Source organism: Equus asinus, chromosome 6 (genome assembly GCF_041296235.1).
Source record: "Equus asinus isolate D_3611 breed Donkey chromosome 6, EquAss-T2T_v2, whole genome shotgun sequence".
NCBI lineage: Eukaryota > Metazoa > Chordata > Mammalia > Perissodactyla > Equidae > Equus > Equus asinus.
The window spans coordinates 29,826,548-29,831,356 of NC_091795.1; the positions used below are offsets into that span (position 1 = coordinate 29,826,548).

General features: G+C 41.7%; 1 pseudogene; it reads left to right on the forward strand.

The window, feature by feature from the left end:
• Window positions 1-4,049: 4,049 nt before the first annotated feature.
• On the forward strand, window positions 4,050-4,396 carry LOC106838655 (large ribosomal subunit protein eL34-like; annotated as a pseudogene).
• Window positions 4,397-4,809: the final 413 nt, after the last annotated feature.

The following is a 4,809-nucleotide window of genomic DNA, read 5'->3' on the forward strand; positions in this document are numbered from 1 at the left end:
AAAGCTGTAAGCCCAAAGGTGGGGAGCATTAACCGCACCTGAAGGCTGGAAACTCAGAGGCCTGCCCCTCCAGCCCTTCCCCGAGGCAGGGCAGGCTTCCTGCACTCAGGGTTTCTCAACATCTCTCACTGTGACACAACCCCCGAGGGAAGTTTGGTTTGGTAAATAGGTGGGGCAGATACTGGTAGGAAGGCTGAGCAGGGGAGAGAGGAGGTGAGGAAGGCTGAAAAGTGTCTCGAATGGAAGAGCAGGGGCATGGGGGAGGAGCTCCAGCCCCAGGGATGGGAAGCGATTAGCCGGAGATCACGTGGCTAAGGCTTCAGCTGTGATTCTTTTAGTTTCAAGCAACAGAAGACGACTCTGCTGAGCTGAAGCAAAAAGAGAGAATTTATTAGGAAGAAAGCGGTGTTGCTGCTGGCACCGGTGGAAGACTTTTAGGTGTTATATGTTGACTTCTTATTATAGAGGGTGAAGACCGACTTCCCACAGAACGCACCCTGCCCCTCCCACCCCCACCTCTCAACGAGCCTAATGGATTATGTTTCCTTTTTGCACAATTCTATTGTCTCCAGAGTTACTAAATATCTTGTTTTTCATTTGCCTGGTTTTCTATATACTTATTTATTGCTAATTCACTCCCAAACTCTCCCTCCCTCCAGAGTGGTATTAATCTCTCAAAGTGTTCAAATGCAGTAGGTGTTCCATCAGTTTCATCATTTGAAGAACTCTCTCCCAGGGCCTTTGACCTGAGCCAGTCTGTGCAGGCTGCTCTCTAAGTCTGCTGTATAGCATGGTCATGGGGTCTCACTCGGCCGTCATCCTGAGGACTCCTCTGCACACATATTTAAGAGTGGGACCCAGAAAAGTTCATTGGAAGCCCCATGTGCATATGGGACTTGTCAACTGGGGAGTATTATAATATTATATAGTGTTATTACATAATATTATCTTATTCCAGTTTCGACATATTCAATGTGTTTCCTGGTGTGTGTTGATTTATGTTAGGGAAAATCAACTATGGGGAAAATTAGTTCTGCATCTCTGACTCCTCTGGGACTAAAAGTGGATAAGGCTTGGGGCCGGCCCAGTGGCATGATGGTTAAGTTTGTGTGCTCTGCTTCAGTGGCCTGGGGTTCTCAGGTTCAGATCTCAGGCGTGGACCTACACACCACTCGTCACCATGCTGTGGCGGCATCCCACATACAAAATAGAGGAAGACTGGCACAGATGTTAGCTCAGGGACAATCTTCCATCTCCCTCAAGCAAAAAGAGGAAGATTGGCAACAGATGTCAGTTCAGGGCCAATCTTCCTGACCAAAAAAAAATGGATGAGGCTTGAGCCAGCCCTGATGGCCTAGTGGTTAAAGTTCAGTGTGCTCCACTTCAATGGCCTGGGTTTGGTTCCCAGGCATGGAACCACACCATTCTTCTGTCAGTAGCCATGCTGTGATGGCAGCTCACATAGAAGAACTAGAAAGACTTAACAACTAAAGTATACAACTACGTATTGGGGCTTTGGGGACCAAAAACAAAAGAGGAAGATTGGTAACAAATGTTAGCTCAGAGTGAATCTTTACCAGCAAAAAACAAAGTGGATGAGGCTCAGTATGTGTGCGTTTAAGGACAGTCCTTTATAAACTAGGACTATGACTGCTTTTGTTTGCAGTAACAGAATATCCAACTAGCGGGCACTTAAACCAGGGCTGAGCAAACTGCGGCCTGCAGGACGAATCTGGACTGTCACCTGCTTTTGTAGAGCTCATGAGCTAAAAATGACTTTTAAATTTTTAAATGATTGAACAGAAATCAAAAGGAGAATAAGATTCTTATTCTGATATTTTAAGATTATATAAAATTCAAATGTCCCTGCCCATAATAGTGTTATTGGCACAAGCCATGCTCTTTCCTTTACGTGTCGTCTATGGCTGTTTTCGTGCTATGACAGTAGAGTTGAGTAGTTGTGATAGACACTGTACGGCCCACAAAGCCTAAAATATTTACTACCTGGCCCTTTACTGAAAAACTGTGCTGATCCCTCGTGTACAAGATTAAAAAATTGTTATTTACTTGTTAGAAATCTGAAGATTGGCATTTCTTGGGTTTAGTTCAGCCGTTCCACAAAGTCCAGTTGCTGAGTTGCATCTTTAAAATTCTCGTGGTCTTCTCCTCATACTCGCAAGATGGCTGCATCAATTCTAAGCATCGCATACTCACAAAATCACATCCAAAGGCAGGGAACAACAGGGAGGCAGAGAAGGACTTCATTATCATGCTTCTTTAAATTTATCAGAGAAGGAAAAATTTTCCCCAAATTCCCCTAAAAAAGACTTCCTCTCAATCTCGGCCAGCTATAGGGCACTAGGTCACACGACACTCCGAGCTGTAATGGAAGTGGCTAAGGGAGAAGAGGGTAGGACATGGCCATTGGATAGCTGCCTATGAGTGACTGCCACATACATAAGCTATGGCTAAGGCCAGGTGGTGGAATAGCGACAGTGGTGGGAGAGCCAATGGTACACATCTCTTTCCTACTCTGCGTTTAGTGATATCACATTGGTAGTTTGAAGTTGGTTGAAATTGACCATGGTGAAATTGGCAAACACCATAAATCAAGCAGTTTTAGCAGCAGACTACTGATTAGGGATGATTTTCATTTTGCTTATACTTTTCCAAGTTTTCCATAATGAACATTAATTAATTTTATAATCAGGAAAAAACATTGCTTTTAAAACAAAAGAAGCCTTACCTTACACCTTATAAAAAAATTAACTCAAAATGAATGAAAGACCTAAACATAAGAGCTGAAACTATAAAACTCTTAGAAGAAAACAGGGTAAAATCTTCATGACTTTGGGTTTGGCAATGATTTCTTAGATGTGATACCAAACACACAGGCAATAAAAGTAAAAATATATAAATTAAACTCCATCCAAATACAAAACTTCTGTGCATCTAAAGACTCAATCAAAATGAGAATGAAAAGGCTACTCATGGAATAGGAGAAAATATTTGCAAATCATATATCTAATAAAGGGTTAATATCCAGTATATAAAGAACTCCTACAACTCAACAACAAAAAATAAAAAAACAACTCTTAAAAAACGGTCAAAGGAGGTGAAAAGACATTTCTCCAAAAAATACATACAAATGGCCAATCAGCACATGGAAAGATATTAAATATCATTAATCACTAGGGAAATACAGATCAAAACCACAATGAGATACTACCTCACACCAATTAGGATGGCTACAATCAAAAAAAGCAGAAAATACCAAGTATTCTCGAAGCTGTGGGGAAATTGGAATCTGCACTGTTTGTGGGAATGTAAAATGGTTCAGCCACTATGGAAAACAGTATATTGGTTCCTCAAAATATTAAAAATAGAATTATCATATGATCCAGCGATACCACTTCTGGGTATATATCCGAAAGAACTGAAAGCAGAGTCTCAAAGAGACATTGATCCATGCACGCTCATAGCAGCATTATTTACAATAGCCAAAAGGTGGAAGCCAAGCAAGTGTCCATCAATTACCCCATGATAAATGGGTAATCATAGAGACAGAAAGTAGAATGGTGGTTGCCAAGGGCTGAGGGGAGGGAGCAAGAGGGGTTGTTATTTAATGGGTACAGAATTTCAGTTTTGCGAGATGAAAACAGTTCTGGAAATTGGTTGCACAACAACGTGAATGTGCTTAATGCTACTGAACTGTACACTTAAAAAGGCTAAGGGGGCTGGCCCCGCAGCCGAGGGGTTAAGTTCACGCACTCCGCTTCACTGGCCCAGGGTTTCGCCAGTTTGAGTCCTGGGCGCGGCCATGGCATCGCTCATCAAGCCACACTGAGGTGGCATCCCACATGCCACAACTAGAAGGACCCACAACTAAAAATATACAACTATGTACTGGGGAGCTTTGGGGAGAAAAAGGAAAAAAAATAAAATCTTTAAAAAAAAATGGCTAAGATGGTAAATTTTATGTTATATGTATTTTACCACAATTAAAAATAAAAATTTTTTTCTGGGCATGGTGTCTAGAGGTTTTCAGAATGGTCTGGCGTTTGACATACGTCATACGTCATAGGCCATCCTACAGTACAGCCTCTAACAAAACTAGGCTGTCCCCAACCCGTGGTAAGAGAATTGTTTACCTGGATACCAAGAAGCTTGGGAAAGCACCAAAGTCTGCATATGGCGTGTGTCCAGGCTGACTTTGAGGAGTTTGTGCTGTGAGACTTAAAGTTCTCATGAGGTTGTCTAAAACAAAAAACACGTCAGCGGGGCCTGTGGTGGTTCCATGGGGGCTAAATCTGTCTGTGACAGGATGAAGCGTGCTTTCCTTATGGAGGAGCAGAAAAACATTGTGAAAGTGTTAAAGGCTCAAGCACAGAGTTAGAGGGATAAATTTTTAAAATGAAGCTTTTTTGAGTTATTAAAAAAAATTTAAGGGCAATTTAAGCTTGAGGTGGGGGGTAGAGTTAAAGAAAACATTTTTTGAGTCCAGATGAATCTAGACAGATTGACTTCAGAAGTAGCTGAGGAGGTCAGCTGGTAACTCAGGCTGGATGCCGAAATCCCTGAAGTCCAGGAACAAGACTTCCTGGCTATTTGGTTAGAACAGAAGTATAGACAGTCCCGTCCATTTCCGATTTGGGGGGCTCTTTTATTAAACAATGAAGAATGCCAAGGTAGGATTACAAAATTGCAGTATATTTTAAATGTTCACCTGTAATTGACTAATACTTTAACATAAAAGATGCAATAAAATATAATTGTACTATTCACAGAATTTTAGTGAAATATGAATCC